We start from the raw sequence: 16,565 nt of genomic DNA, 5'->3' as shown, positions 1-16,565 counted from the left end.
TCTACGCCCTGGTGTCCAGTCGTGGGCTCTCCGCCCTGCTGTCTTGTTGCCAGTCCCCGCCCCGCTGTACCATCATTGGTCCCTGAGTGGATGGGCAGGCCTCCAGAAAGGGTCAGTCCTCGCCATCGGCCTCCAGAGACTCTCGGTCTTCGCCGCCGGCCTTCAGAAGGGTTACGCCCTCGCCGCCGGCTTCCAGAAGGATTCCAGCCTCCAGAAGGTTTTAACATTCGCCACCGGCCTCCAGAATGGCTCTGCCTTCGCCGCTGCCGGCCTCCAGAAGGATTCCAGCCTCCAGAAGGTTTCAATATTCGCCACCGGCCTCCAGAATGAGATCCTGATGTTCTCAGCAGCTCCTTGTTGGGCAGCAACCTTCAGTAACAGGACATTTTATTTATAGAGTTGATGCTCAGGCAGTGAAGTCAATTTTAGTTATAGAGCACATTTAAAAACAACAAATGTTGACCCAAGTGCTTTACAGAGATTTGAGAATTACAGTAAAATAAAAGCACAGACATAATTATGAGGATACAAGTAAATTAACAAAAGCGTAGAATAAATAATTCAGCATTGCACAGAGAACAAATAAATAAGAGTGTGCCCAGTCGTGTCTCCACGATGAGACGGGTCTTAAGAAGAGTTTTAAAGGTATCAATGGAGGGGGGAGATCTAATAGTGAGGGACAGAAAATGTCTGATCACGCTTGGATTTTAACTGCGAGCGTGGAATGAAGTGATTGGTCAGCAGATCTGAGGGGTCTGGAGGTCCAATAGAAGATGAGGAACCCTTAAAGTCACTTCTGTCCTTGACTGATATATATGGCCTCTCTTCGTGGTACCAGTAAGGAGTCTCGCTGTTGCATTCTGAACGGGCTGCAGGCGAGATAAGGCTGTCTGACTGATTCCTACAAAGAGACAGTTGCAAAAGTCGAGACAAGAAGAAATAAAAGCATGAACTACGGCCTCTAAACCCTTAACAGACGGGAATTATTTGGATTTTGGGAATGATGAAGATGGAAGAAGCTCGTGCTGACAACAGAGTTGATTTGTTTATCAAATTTTAAACCAGAATCAAAGCAAACACCTAGATTTCTTACGTGGGAATTTAACAGAACTGTTTCTGAGTTGGACACTTCCAGCCTGACGCACTTTCTGGTCTTGTCTGGGATTGTATTTGACGATCGCCGCCAAAGTTTAAGTGTAAGTAATTTATACATGTTTAAGAGTCTACATGTCAAATTTCATATGCATACACGAGCACCTTCTTCACCTCTGCTCCCTGTAACCTCACCGTTCCACCTGGGTCCCTCTCATTGACGCACCTGTATTCTGTCTTACTGCGGCTGAGCTTCATTCCTCTGTTTTCCAGAGCAGACCTCCATCTCTCTAGATTTTCCTCCACCTGCTCCCTGCTCTCACTACAAATCACAATGTCATCCGCAAACATCATAGTCCATGGAGATTCCTGTCTAACCTCATCTGTCAGCCTGTCCATCACCAGAGCAAACAAGAAGGGGCTCAGAGCCGATCCTTGATGCAAACCCACCTCCACCTTGAACTCCTCTGTCACACCTACAGCACACCTCACCATGGTCTTACAGCTCTCATACATGTCCTGCACCACTCTAACATACTTCTTTGCCACTCCAGACTTCCTCATACAATACCACAGCTCCTCTCTCGGCACCCTGTCATACGCTTTCTCTAAATCTACGAAGACACAATGCAACTCCTATGACCTTCTCTGTACTTCTCCATCAGCATCCTCAAAGTAAATACTGCATCTGTTGTACTCTTTCTAGGCATGAAACCATATTGCTGCTCACAAATGCTCACCTCTGCCCTTAGCCTAGCTTCCACTACTCTTTCCCACAACTTCATTGTATGGCTCATCAGCTTTATTCCTCTGTAGTTGCCACAGCTCTGCACATCTCCCTTGTTCTTAAAAATTGGCACCAGTACACTTCTCCTCCATTCCTCGGACATCCTCTCACTCTCCAAGATCTTGTTAAACAAACTAGTCAGAAACTCTACTGCCACCTCTCCTAGACACTTCCATACCTCCACAGGTATGTCATCAGGACCAACTGCCTTTCCACTCTTCATCCTCTTCAACGTCCTCCTCACTTCACTCTTGCTAATCTTTGCTACTACCTGATCCACACCAGTCACCCCTTCTACTCTACGACCGCTGCAGCCTCAGGTGCCACCATCACGCCCTACTGGAACACAGCAGACAGCAACACCCGGCCTGGTGGCAACTGCTCTCCGCTCCCGTACTCCCTGCTGGATCGCAGTCTAATCTCTTGCTGGCCGGACCTCAGCAGCTCCCTGGACTCTACGCCGGACCTCAGAAGCTCCCTGGACTCTACGCCGGACCTCAGCAGCTCCCTGGACTCTACACCAGACCTCAGCAGCCCCCTGGACCCCCTGCTGTATCGCAGCCGACTTGTTTCCCGGCTGGATCGCAGCAGTTCCCTGAACTCTCTGCTGGATCGCAGCCAACTCCTTTCCCGGCTGGATCGCAGCAGCTTCTTACTCCCAGCCCTGAGGTTCCAAGACGGGCGCCATGTCCGGAGGTCCAGTCGCCAGTGGCATGTCCTGCTGCCACGCCGGTTCCAGTCCCTGCTGGGTCGCAGCAGCCCCTTGCTCCAGTCCCTGCTGGATCGCAGCAGCCCCTTGCTCCAGTCCCTGCTGAGTCACAGCAGCTCGTTGGTCCGGAGCCGGCGACGGGGCCGCTGGACTGGGAGCCTGGAGCTGGGGCTTCGGAACTTCAGGGCTGGGGACAAGGAGCTGCTGCGATCCAGCAGGGAGCAGCAAGACTGGCTCCCCGTCTTGCTGCTCAGTCGCCGGCTCCAGGTCCAGCCGCCCAGTCGCCGGCTCCAGGTCCAGCCGCCTCGGCACCATGCCTTGATGTCCCGCTGTCGCCGGTTCCAGGTCCAGCCGCCTCTTCGCCGGCTCTACGCCCTGGTGTCCAGTCGTGGGCTCTCCGTCCTGCTGTCTTGTTGCCAGTCCCCGGCCCCGCTGTACCATCATTGGTCCCTGAGTGGATGGGCAGGCCTCCAGAAAGGGTCAGTCCTCGCCATCGGCCTCCAGAGACTCTCGGTCTTCGCCGCCGGCCTTCAGAAGGGTTACGTCCTCGCCGCCGGCTTCCAGAAGGATTCCAGCCTCCAGAAGGTTTCAACATTCGCCACCGGCCTCCAGAATGGCTCTGCCTTCGCCGCTGCCGGCCTCCAGAAGGATTCCAGCCTCCAGAAGGTTTCAATATTCGCCACCGGCCTCCAGAATGGCTCTGCCTTCGCCGCTGCCGGCCTCCAGAAGGGTTGCGTCTTCGCCGCTGGCCTCCAGGGACTCTCCGTCTTCGTCGCCGGCCTCCAGAAGGGCTCAGTGTTTGCCATCGGCCTACTGTGACTCTCAGTGTTCACCGCCGGTCTTCTGTCTGGTCTTCGGATGGTGTTAGTCTCCATCACGGACCTCGGGAGATCAGCTCCGAGGTCCCCAGCTCCGCACCTGTCCAGCCCCGGGGCCGTCTGCCCCAAGTCTCCCACCTCGCCTCTGAATCCCTCCTCCGGACCCCCTCCGCCCACTCTTTAGTGTCCAACCTAGCATACAAGTCCTCATATGCTCTTTGTTTGGCCTTTGCCACCTCTACCTTCAACTTACGCTGCATCTCCCTGTACTCCTGTCTACTCTCTTCAGTCCTCTGTGTCCCACTTCTTCTTAGCTAACCTCTTTCTCTGTATACACTCCTGCACTTCCTCTTTCCACCACCAAGTCTCCTTGTCCACTTTCCTCTTTCCAGATGACACACCGAGTACCCTCCTACCTGTCTCCCTGATCACATTAGCTGTAGTGGTCCAGTCATCTGGGAGCACTTCCTGACCACCCAGAGTCCCATCTCCGCTCCTCCCTGAAAACTACACGACATTCTTCCTTTTTCAACTTCCACCACTTCGTCCTCTGCTCTGCCTTTGTCCTCTTCATCTTCCTCACCACCAGAGACATTTTACACACTACCATCCTGTGTTGTCTGGCTACACTCTCCCCTACCACTACTTTACAGTCACTGGTCTCTTTCAGATTACAATGTCTACACAAGATGTAGTCCACCTGAGTGCTTCTACCTCCGCTCTTATATGTCACCCTATGTTTCTGCCTCTTCTGGAAGAAAGTGTTCACTACAGCCATTTCCATCCTCTGTGCAAAGTCTATCACCATCTGTCCTTCTGCGTTCCTGTCTTGAAGACCAAACCTGCCTATCACATTCTCATCACCTCTGTTCCCTTCACCTACATGCCCATTGAAATCTGCACCAATCACCACTCTCACCTCTGGGGAAGCTCTGCATCACTTCATCTAACTCACTCCAGAATTTCTCCTTCTCTTCTAACTCACATCCTACCTGTGGGGCATAACCAATCACAACATTGAACATCACCCCTTCAATTTCCAGCTTCAGACTCAACCTGTCCGATATTCTTTTCACCTCTAGAACATTCCTCACAAACTACTCTTTCAAGATAACTCCTACTCCGTTTCTCTTCCTATCTGACCCATGGTAGAACAACTTGAACCCTGCTCCTCAGCTTCTAGCCTTGCTACCTTTCCACCTGGTCTCCTGGACACACAGTATGTCCACCTTCCTTCTCTGCATCATGTCAATCAACTCTCTAGCCTTCCCTGTCATAGTCCCAACATTCAAAGTCCCTACTGTCAGTCCTACATTCTTAGCTTTCCTCTTCTCTCTCTGCCTACGAACACACCTTCCTCCTCTCCTTCTTCGTCTTTGACCAACAGTAGTCCAATTTCCACCGGTACCCTATTGGTCAACAGCACCGGTGGTGGTCGTTGTTAACCCGGGCCCCGACCGATCCGTTATGGAAGTCATTTTCACGATTCGCATTTTTAATTTGGCATGTGTTTTACGTAGGATGCACTTCCTGACACAACCCTCTGCATTTATCCAGACTTGGGACTGCCACAAGACGACACTGTGCCCCCTTGTGGTTGCATTTTAAAAACTTGTTGAAGAGAGGACCGAATGTGTCATTTTAGTCATTTGTAATAACAGCAGGACAGGTGAGTGTCTGTGGTTAGTTCACGTGTCTGTAACAAAAGCAGGACAGACAGACTGTTTCTAGACTACTGAGATTAAAAGTAGAAAGCTGAAAACGTGACTTTAGAAGAGAGCGTTGGTGAACTTTATGGAAATGGCTGAAACCAAGTTATGATGACGTAAGTCCCCGCGCTGCCATGCTTGTAGGCCTACATTTTCATGGGAACTGTAGTTTTTTCTGTGCTCACAAAGTAATCGTTGTTTAACTTTTGTTACAATCACTAAGGCTTCAGTTCCTAATATCCACTGCTGTGGATATGTGGAATATACTTGCTCACGCTGAATGTAAGCACATAACCCCAGGTTGGTTTTGTCCAGTGACAGTTCCAATAAAGTTTATTCAAACAAGATGGCCGCATCCTAAACAATGTTGACAAAAAGAGAGAAAGGCAGCGTAACTTTGTGCAATTCTACTTTGACTGAATAGTAAGAAGAAAACTGTAAAAACACAGGATGGAAGATGCAGACAGTCTGACCCGCCTGTTCTGCAGTGACATTTAGTTTTATATCACAAAAGTCTCAAGACGACAGTTTTATATAAAATAATACTCCAGTAATATTAAGACACGCTCACTATCTGCTCAGACTGCAAGACAGCCGACCAACATTTCTGACATCCCAGAAATCCAATTCATCTGGCAGTAATTCATGTTGTGACCCCCAACAAACTGCACATCAAATGACAACAGATCTGGCAGAAATTTGGCAGATCCGTACAGTGTCTGCCCGGCTTTACAGAAGCTAGTGGATCAGAGGCTAGACAGGAAGTGATGTCAGGACGGCTCTCTATAAAGACGCCGTCACTCTCTGCATCCGGTCTGCCTAATGTCATTTGTGTCACAGGCCTGTTCGTCATGTCTCTCTGAACAGGTATAAGTGCATCCTGCAGGAAGCGACAGGGTGAATACTCCCATAGCAGAGAAACCATTCCACATGAACTGAATGACTGAACGAAACTGAAGCCCCTCTATGACCTAAAGTCTTCCTTCTTCCTGGTTTGTTAATGTTTTTCAGTTACATACTGTAAATGGTTAAGTCACCATTTGTTAAAAAGTGGTCAGAAAATTCCCTCTGCTTTCTTAAATACAAGCCCTCAAACGCCCTCAACGTGCCCAGGATGCTGCGTGACAAATGGGAACACAGAAACTTACAATCCAGTAATTAATGGAGCAATAATGTGTGGATTGCAAATTACATGTAGCCTAAATAAAAAATGATTTGTACATTCAGGGACCTTCACAATTCTCCAGCTGATAAAAGCTACACATGTGCAGATTCTATTCTGGTCTACCACTGGGATCTGAACTCGGATAGGTGCAGGAGGGTGAAGCCTTTACCTGTCAGAGGCACAACACGTCTCCACACTTCTTTCCTCTCTCGGTCCTGAACCGTCAAAGTCACCTCCTCTGGGTTCGTAGTCAGGAAAACTTCAAATGTCGGATAGAAATTTGGTCCGTACTTTGAGTGAAACGGTGCGCTCTTAAAACCAGAAGCATTGTGTCATTTTCAAACCGCCTATAAAAATGTTTATCTGGTACTTTCCTAATTGTGAATCTATTTTCAACATGCAATTTGTATTCATGATAATTCTGTTTAGAACCATTAGAAGTGTAGCAGTGACTTGACTCACCTCAGGCTGTATTATGAAGCCCTCGGGTTCACAGTGGACACTGTAACTTTGACCAATGCCGAGATGACAGTCGGAAGAGATCCTGATGTTCTCAGCAGCTCCTTGTTGGGCAGCAACCTTCAGTAACAGGACATTTTATTTATAGAGTTGATGCTCAGGCAGTGAAGTCAATTTTAGTTATAGAGCACATTTAAAAACAACAAATGTTGACCCAAGTGCTTTACAGAGATTTGAGAATTACAGTAAAATAAAAGCACAGACATAATTATGAGGATACAAGTAAATTAACAAAAGCGTAGAATAAATAATTCAGCATTGCACAGAGAACAAATAAATAAGAGTGTGCCCAGTCGTGTCTCCACGATGAGACGGGTCTTAAGAAGAGTTTTAAAGGTATCAATGGAGGGGGGAGATCTAATAGTGAGGGACAGAAAATGTCTGATCACGCTTGGATTTTAACTGCGAGCGTGGAATGAAGTGATTGGTCAGCAGATCTGAGGGGTCTGGAGGTCCAATAGAAGATGAGGAACCCTTAAAGTCACTTCTGTCCTTGACTGATATATATGGCCTCTCTTCGTGGTACCAGTAAGGAGTCTCGCTGTTGCATTCTGAACGGGCTGCAGGCGAGATAAGGCTGTCTGACTGATTCCTACAAAGAGACAGTTGCAAAAGTCGAGACAAGAAGAAATAAAAGCATGAACTACGGCCTCTAAACCCTTAACAGACGGGAATGATTTGGATTTTGGGAATGATGAAGATGGAAGAAGCTCGTGCTGACAACAGAGTTGATTTGTTTATCAAATTTTAAACCAGAATCAAAGCAAACACCTAGATTTCTTACGTGGGAATTTAACAGAACTGTTTCTGAGTTGGACACTTCCAGCCTGACGCACTTTCTGGTCTTGTCTGGGATTGTATTTGACGATCGCCACCAAAGTTTAAGTGTAAGTAATTTATACATGTTTAAGAGTCTACATGTCAAATTTCATATGCATACACGAACATTTAAATGTCTAATTACAATACGAAAAAGTGACTTTGATGAGAGAAAACAGTAAGAACGCAAGGGACAGTTCACCCCAAAATCAAAAATCCATATTTTGTCTCTTCCCTGTAGTGTAGTGTTTGGCGCTTTGAGCTCCACAAGCCTGCTGCCATACAGGTGAGAGGAAACGTGTGTTTTTGATTTTAGGTGAACTGTCCCTTTGAGTCGCGCTTTGGTAGACGCTGTGTATTTTCACTGTGCTGCTTAAGCCACGCACTCAAATGAGTGCATTTCATAACTAGCTGCTTTGTCTACCCAATGAAAATTTACGATAATGTGTGACATAATCTGTAGTCGAGCTGGAGGGAGATAGAAAAATTAGATGTCTGGAAAAAAAAGTTGTCGGGCTAGTAAATACAATCAGCCAGTTGCCCAATCGGGCCAGTGCTCAATAAAGTTAAATATGAAATAACAGTTCATGTAAAATTATTTTTCAGACATTGCTTTGCGACAAATTCCAGGCAGAAGAGGCTCTGTGAAGAACAGTCATCATACCGACGGGTCATAGACCCAAGACAAACCAGTATATACTAGTTTTCACAAAAGAAGTATGGTGTAATATTCCAGACGCAGTTTGCATGAATAACAGAAGACGAGATTTTAATTATTTGACTTGATTGCGTGTGATGTGAAATTTCAGGGACTGTGGCAAAAACTAAGGACCAATCAGAATAAGACTGGCAAACGAAAAAAACGTACAAATTAAAAAAAAAAGAAATGCGGCCAAAGACGCTGGGAGGGAGTTTTTATTTATTCAATTAATTAATTTTTCCTTTCACGAGCTTACTATACACCTAGGCTACATCTTGTCAATGTTGTGTATGAGATTATCTTTTAGATTTAATTACAATATAAACCGAAAGATGTTGATTGGACACCATGCTGACAAATGTTCCTGTTTCCATCGGAGAAAGACGATGGCGTCCCGAAGCTTGCCGGTGTATTTCCCCTCCCCCTTAATTAAGAGACTCTCCACAGCAGCAAGTGTGAATCCGTCACAGAGTGTGAGGGTGTAGGGGCTGGATTGGAACTGGGCCTCTGTGTACATGTGTTGAAGGTCAGTAGAGACTCTTATGATCGGAAATATTAGTTATACAGATTAAGACGGTGTAGTCCCTCATTCGTCCAGGAGTGTTCTATCGTAGAAAAGGTTTCAGTCGTAGTCATCTGGACACTGTTTTCAGAATCAAGACGTTTCGGCTCCCTAGGTACCTAGGTACATAACAGTGATGAGGGAGGTGCAGCCAGAAAACAATAGGCCTGATTACTGATTACTGGGCCATCATGGAAACAATTAGGTCAGTTTCAGGTGAAACTAGCTAATCAACAGATACTCAGGTAGACTCCTTCCTGAGGGCGGGGCTTAAGCAACACAGAGTAGCTTAAATTTCTCAGATCATTTTCACAATTGAGAATGACTTCCGATGGGAGCCAAACGTCTTGATTCTGAAAACTGTGTCCAGATGACTACGACTGAAACCTTTTCTACGACGGTTATACAGATTAACTTCCAATATAATACATTGCTAATTATACATCAGGTTAACCAAAACTGAATGTTTCTGGCACTCTGGATGAAAAGATAGAGAACAGAGACAGAACGAAAGAGAGAGAGAAGAGAGACGAAGGAGCGACTAGAAAAGAGACAGGAGAGAGGAGGCGGTAGGTAAGGTGTGTGTGTGTGTGTGTGTGTGTGTGTGTGTGTGTGTGTGAGAGACAGAATGTTTTATTTCCTTTGAAATTGTAATGTTGCTTTAGTTTAAGGTAAAATATATTTGTATCTATGCATGTGGTAAACAGATGAAATGTGCCTTTAAACCTAATTTTGAATTTATTTCTCACAGTGAAATTTTTTTATATGCAATATGCAATTGCAGATGCCTAAAATGACATGACAGCATGAGGAGGAGCAAAGTGTGGCTGACCTGAATCATGTTTGTGGAAACAGCTGGGGCTTAAAACACGAGTTTAGGCTGACGGTAAACACACGTGACAGAGAGCTTTACCTCATGCAGAGGGATGTTGTCCTGCAGCAGAAATACATCGAGGATTTGATGCCTAATGTTTGGAGGTCGGAGGAACAGCAGAACTTGGCCATTTATTGGCAGTGAGATGTTCAGAAACCTTGAACCAAGTCCCAGACGAGGCCAAAGGCAGAGAGGTGAGGGACCTTCACAACCACATGAGTGTCTGTAATCTCCAGCGGCTCCAAAATGCTCATCCCATCATCAGTGATGTGGACGACAGACAGCAGACCATCAACAAGCAACGCTGTGAAAGCAAAGAGCTAATTAGAGTTCATCTCTACCTAATTCATTTCTGACCCCTTGACTTCAGAGTTCAAATTAATCTATTGTCATTAACTCTGAGCATCCCAAGGACGTGCCAGTTTGCCTCTGTCCTTTATTTGAATGTATTATTATTTTCCTGCCCCACATGTGAACTGTCTGAAAGTACACATTAATACAAATCTAAAATTTTATTTGATTAATCAGTCCAGAAGACCCAGAGTCGACTCGCATTCTGTCAGTGGAATCAATGCACTTTTGTTTTTTGGCTGCGTCATTGTACACAGAGCAATGCAGGAGCAACAGCATGGCAGGCTGTACATTTACAAACAGAGTCTCAAAATGACCACAAACCACCAAACTGTGTGCGATGGAAGCGGAGAAGGGTGATAGAAACGGAGGGCAGCGTGCCTCCGGTCTGGCTGCTCCGGACGCTCTCTGCTCTGGTGATGACTGTCAGTGAAGTCGGCTAAACCACTTCTGAACCAGACGGTGGTACAACCTCCTCTGCTGCCGCCCACTGTTACTGACTCTGCGGCTGTGAGCAGTGCGGCAGGAGAGACGCGTCATGGTGCGCTGGGATTTTATAACTGAACTATGAGCAGGACGCACACTTTTACTTTCTCTGTGTGGAAATCTGATGTCGAAGTAAGGCTTTAAAAACATGAGACATGTAGGCTGATAGAGGAGTTCAGCCGTGAATTTATTTAACGGTTTCATTTGTTTATTCATTTACACGTTGTTTTTAATGCTGAAGGTGAAATTGTAAAAAATCAGGCTATAAGAACTTGATTTAAACAGAAATGTTACATGTGTGCTGCCTGTCATTATTCCGACAAATCCGTATGGTAGCTCCACATTATATGTTGGCAGTTCAAATACGCCGCAATTCAAATCTTGCATCATATGCAGCTGTCTTTCACTTATTTTAAAAAGCTCAAAAATATTTTCACATGACTCTGTTGCATTTGATTATGTTAATGTGGTCGAAATCATCACTGAAACTCAAGCCAATGGATTTTGTGATTGCAAGATAGTCTACATAGAAAAAAAGGAACGAATAGTCGAATCTTCGCATTGAACAGCCAAATCCGATTCGACTGCCAAAAGTCTGAGTCAGGTACAGCCCTAATTCATTGTTTAACATTGAAGACAGTAATGTCTTTACCATCCTTTGTTTCGCAGTGTGGCAGGTGGAGCTGACAGACAGCATCATCCTCCGAACACTTGATATCGAACAGCATCCCTGCAGCCATCTTGCCAGCTGATTGGAGGAGGCTCTCATCCCATTGGACAGTCCTGTACAGCAGCTCCGCCTCCTGAGCCATAACAAACACCAGTCCAGTCAAAGTACACTGGAACACACCTGGACCAGGACACCTGAACCTGTAGGACACAGAAGGGCCATATTAATATAACAACCATTTATTGGCCTGTGTGTGTGCAGCAAGTGGTCATTATTCCGATTCACAGATACTTATGAACTAATCAATACCTAATGATTCATTAATACAGTATCTCCCAGTATCTTAATACTGTTCTCCAGTAACTCATCATTATCTACTATATCATATACCATATCAGAGTTATTCAGGAACTACTCAGTAGTAGTCTGCATCGCACACATCACTTCAAGATCAGAAAAGGGCCTCAACACGTGAAACGATTTCACTGATTATCATGACAGACGACACTCCACAACCGCTAAGCTTTGTTCGCACCACTCCCATCATCCATGTTTTCTCTTTGTCCATTCTTTAGGACACATTACCGAGACCCTCAGCAGCTCTGGACATAAAGTGTTTTCTACCAACCTTTCGCTCATTTAAACAGTACATCAAACTTGTAAGAAGCATCAGCTAAGTGGTCGCCAGTCCACTCCTGTCCTCCCCTCAGTTGACGGGCGAATGCACATTGGCCAGGGACGGTACCGTCCAGACTCACACAAATATCAAACAGAGATGCTGTAATAAGATTTTGTGTCTTCTCTTAAGATCCCTGGCTAACAGTCTTTAGCTTAGCATCTTACTGTTTTGTTTATTCCCTGAATAGTGTTACCTTCATGGAAAAAGTGCGAGAGCAGGTGGTGGCCTGCACAGAACCGGGCCAAATATACAAGAAAATTAGTCGTGTGGACTCAGTCGAGACCAAAGAACAACTGATTTTCTATGTAAAGGGGCAATATGTAAGAACTGAGACTACTCTCCACCTGTCGAATTCATACTGCAAATATATAAGGGGCAGCATATTACATATCATAACTGATGCTTACGTAGTTAGCTCAGTTAGCCGTGCAGCTAACTTAGCGCTTGTATTAGCTGACTGAGCACCAGAACCAGAGTCGGGCAAGCAGGCAACAGAACTGGCATCAGCAGCCTCCGAGACCGACGGAGGCCAGTTTGGACAGTGAATACAGCACCGAGATGATTTACAGCGGCTCCGACCAGGACTCTGACTCGGGTCAGACTAAAACACAGCGGGTTCAGGCGGGACAGGAGAGGCGTCAGGCAGGAGAGGAGCGAGAGGAAGGTCGGGCATCAGAGAGGCAGTGGCAGCGTGTAGACAGAATATTTTTCACATCTAACGGGAATTAAGGATTTATTTTCGACTTATTTCAGAGTTGGTGATTGTTGGAACAGTTTAAAGACTTAACCAAGACGGTTTTGGTGAGTTTTATTTTGTTTCTGTCGAGTTTGAATTAAGTGTGTTTTACGATGAGTTAACAAGGCAATTAAGCTGGTTTTAGTTCGGTGAAAGAGAGAAACGTGAATTCAGAAGGTTGTATTTTTCTGTTTGATATGTAAAAATATTTCCTTTCTTGATATTTTGTGAGTTTATTTAGTTTATTTCTTAGACCAGCAAAGCTAAGAGAGTTTGTGTGATATAGCAAACTCGCACACATGTCCCAGCTGGAACTACCTGAGCTATTCTATCGGAATATCGCCTCTCGAGGCACAAGTGGTATTACAGCACAGGACAGGCCAGAACGAGCCCGAGGCTAGCAGGTTAGCATTCTAATGTCAGTAGATATCTCTGCAACACAATACAGAGACTTCTTTGACATAACGTCATAACTGTTACTTCTTCATATTCTGTTGATAAGGTTACCTAATTTTTTGAATGTTTAAAACTAAAATTCTGGCCAAATCTTACATAGTGCCCCTTTAAAGAAGTAAATCCAGTGGGTCAATATCATCTCAAAATGTAAGACCCATCACTTACAAATAAGACTTTTAAATCAATCAATCATTTATTAATGATGGTAGGTAGGCTCAATTCAATGGTGTCAGTAACATCAAACAAATATCAACAACAGACAATATTCACAAGCTGGTTGAAACCCAGCTATTGTAATTGAACTTTCCTATTGGCTGATCTGGAGGGAGGTGACGTCTATGGTGGCAGCTTTTGTCACCAACCAGCCCCTCCCCGCCCCCTCCTATAAAAGCAATGTCTCCCTTCTCTGCAGACTGTGGAGAGGAGTATTAGTGAAGAGCAGATTGACTGAATTGCATGAACTGAATATAGTGATTGGGTAGTTAGATTGTACTGTTAGCATAGATTATTTTAGTGTAAACTTTACAGTTAGTTGTGTGTTTATAGTTTGTAGTAGGTTAGTTAGCAATTTTAGACAGATGTTAGGTTGTTAGATTTTTGCACTTTTAGTAGTTGGAGGTTAGCTTTAGCTCATAGTTCAACTTTGTGTGGTTAGATAGTTGTTTGATTTAGCATTAGTTAGTTAGTTTTAGTATTTGTTAGCTACTGGCCAGAATGGGTCGGCACTGTTGCTTGTGAAAAAAATGTGTGTGTTCGTGTTATAACCGCTGCATTCGCACAAAACAGGCTTGAAAAAATGTGAACGCAACTTCCCACGGACAAGTTGAGATAAAAACAATCTTGATGATTGGGAGAATGTGCACATCTGTACAGAAACTCTGACCCATGCGTACAATTTTGGAGACTGGGAGAATGGCGACACATATGGTGAAGTAGTGAATTAAGTCCAGATTTTATAATGATCCTTTTCACACATTTAATTTAACTTCATATCATACAATTAATGATATAGTCAAAATGTCCTAAACATTCAGGCCAGTGGTGTCATATTTTGTTTATGTTTGTAGTAAACCACTAATTATTCCATTAGCAGTTCTCTATTTTAAAAGATCCAGGCCAACCAGAATCTGTGATTTATTATTGAACCATTATTGAACTATTGAGCACCAGGCGCTGGCTCATCACCACATTCCCAAACCCTCAGAGCTTAGAGAAGTCGGTTGTGGAGGATCACAGCGCTGCTGAAGTGCAGAGCATGATGCCAGGGCGCGTCAGGTGGAAGCTTCTGGAAAGTCTGGCTCACTTTACCCTGAACATCCTGATGCCTTTTCATCTTAACCGCATTAACTGATTAAATTATCAAATTTTAATGGCCTTGATGGTTTTTAAGTTCAACTGGCACTTTAACTTATAGGCCTGGGTGTTGTTATTATTTCTGTTAGTGCATATAAGAAATATGCCTTTCAAGCTGACAGTCAATGGCCTTGATGGTTTTATTGAAAATCTTTAGTTCGCAGGTGGGAATCTATGTTCAAAGTTAAAAGATGATATTAAACAATAGTATTTGAATTTAAATACACTTCTGTGATGTTGATTCTATTTTATATTAAAAAGCGATCAATCGGAATTAATCACAGCAAATTGTGCGATTAATTAGTACATTTTTAATCAATTGACAGCACTACATTTTATATGATTACCTGTATGAAGATCCAGTTGTCTGTTCAGGTGAGAAGGATAATGGAGCCTGGAATTAAGAGAGGCACATAGTCAGTTATTTTAATGTAAATGCCAACTTGTCTTAATGTTTGATAAAGTGATGAAATATTATACCCACACTGTCAATATTCAACCCAAGCACATTGTGTGGATCAGAGAAAAAATGGCATCAATGTAGTGGAAGTGGAAGGTGTGTTAGAAGAGGCTACACAGAGGTCCAATTTTACTAAGAAAATATAATGTTTTCAGTGGTGAAATAGTAATTTGTGGTTTATAATGGAGGACTTCACACTGTACAACTGCTCCTTTCTCACCTTTTTGTCACCGGGCAGGGTTTTTTTTACATCCAGTTTGACATCGGAGTCATCTAATGGAGAGAAGAAGTGAAAGAGAAAGAACAATAATGAAAACTTGAATAGGATGATAAAAATTAATAGCCAAAATTCTTTTTATTTTCCCAACAGATGTGACTTGACAGCTCTGACAAAAATTTACCGAAAAATATTTGTTGCGCAATGAGCACACGCTCCTCAGATCAGATTTTAATGTACAATAGCTTGATGAATGGGGGTCATTGTTTCAATACTCACATTTTTTGTGTTTGTCAGCTGTGATCAACTTGCTGTTGATCCTGTAGGGATGAAGACAATGCCAAAAGTTATAGATCAAATTTAAAACAATTGTTCGTTCTTTGAGTTAGCCGGCTTCAAAGTCCTGACACAAGCCAATTGATTGAATGCTTTGCATCGCATCATATCTTCACCGCAAAGACTACAACTGACTGCCGACACTCATGTTCTGTGCCTGCATTAGAGGAAATAACTAGGCATTAGTCTTGAACCAAAAAACATCACAGGAAAACAAAACAACCTCTTTCACTCTACTGTAAATTTCCATATGTCTGATAAAAAGTTGCAACTGACTGTAAAATATAGCTTTGCATTGACAGCTTGCATTGTATTGTTTGTGGAAGAATGAAAAAATGCAGAGAAGAAAAGAAACATAAGATGGAAAAATAGGGGAAGTTGCACTCAATGGGTAAAATCTCTGATTTGTTGTGCTAGGCTAGTCAACTCCTGGGCAGTGATACAGTTCTCGCCCAACACCGCAAAAACTCAAGGCTTGAGTCCCACTAGAGGTACCGCTGTACGTTTGGCGGTGAGGGTTCTCATCATTGTTGCTGCACAAGAAACTACTACTGGTGGGTACACAATGGAAGATTTACGCATTAACGTCCCTGTGTTTAGTACAATACTGCTGAAAAAGCATGGACCACCTCCAACTATCTACTGACCTCAGACTCTCCAGTCTGCAGTAAGGACTCTCCAGTCCAGCAGACAGCAGCTTCACTCCTGAACCCTGCAGCTTGTTGTGACTCAGCTCCAGCTCTCTCAGATGGGAGGGGTTGGACTTCAGAGCTGAGGCCAGAGAAGCACAGCTGATCTCTGACAAACTGCAGCGACTCAATCTGAATAAAGAATAAATGATGTAACTTTAGAAGACAATGTTCCTGCTTGAAATCATTCAGTGTTTAATAATCTGGTTGAGTTGAAACAGAGATTATTTATTTATTCTTTGTATTTATGAATGTTTTTATTTTATTTAAAAAACCCATAAGGTGACATTTGAGATGAAACTCAAGAGTGTAACAGGTTCAGAGTGAATTATCCAGTGGAGATTTTTCTTGTTATATTCAGGTTTTAAATGTGTCGCT

The 16,565-nt window shown here is 44.2% G+C and overlaps 1 protein-coding gene across 1 annotated transcript in view; it reads right to left on the bottom strand.

Moving 5' to 3' along the window:
• LOC122866466 (protein NLRC3-like) overlaps positions 1-16,295 on the bottom strand; it is a 26,407-nt gene extending 10,112 nt beyond the window's left edge. Inside the window, 8 exon segments of the mRNA XM_044176167.1 lie at positions 6,450-6,591; positions 6,743-6,859; positions 9,794-10,058; positions 11,244-11,461; positions 14,833-14,879; positions 15,166-15,218; positions 15,442-15,482; positions 16,146-16,295. The gene's annotated coding sequence lies outside the window, so the exon portion shown is untranslated.
• Between the last annotated feature and the right edge of the window lie 270 nt (positions 16,296-16,565).

Source organism: Siniperca chuatsi, linkage group LG19 (assembly GCF_020085105.1).
Source record: "Siniperca chuatsi isolate FFG_IHB_CAS linkage group LG19, ASM2008510v1, whole genome shotgun sequence".
Lineage (NCBI taxonomy): Eukaryota > Metazoa > Chordata > Actinopteri > Centrarchiformes > Sinipercidae > Siniperca > Siniperca chuatsi.
Note: the sequence above shows the minus strand (reverse complement) of the source record. Positions and strands in the feature narration are given on the sequence as shown.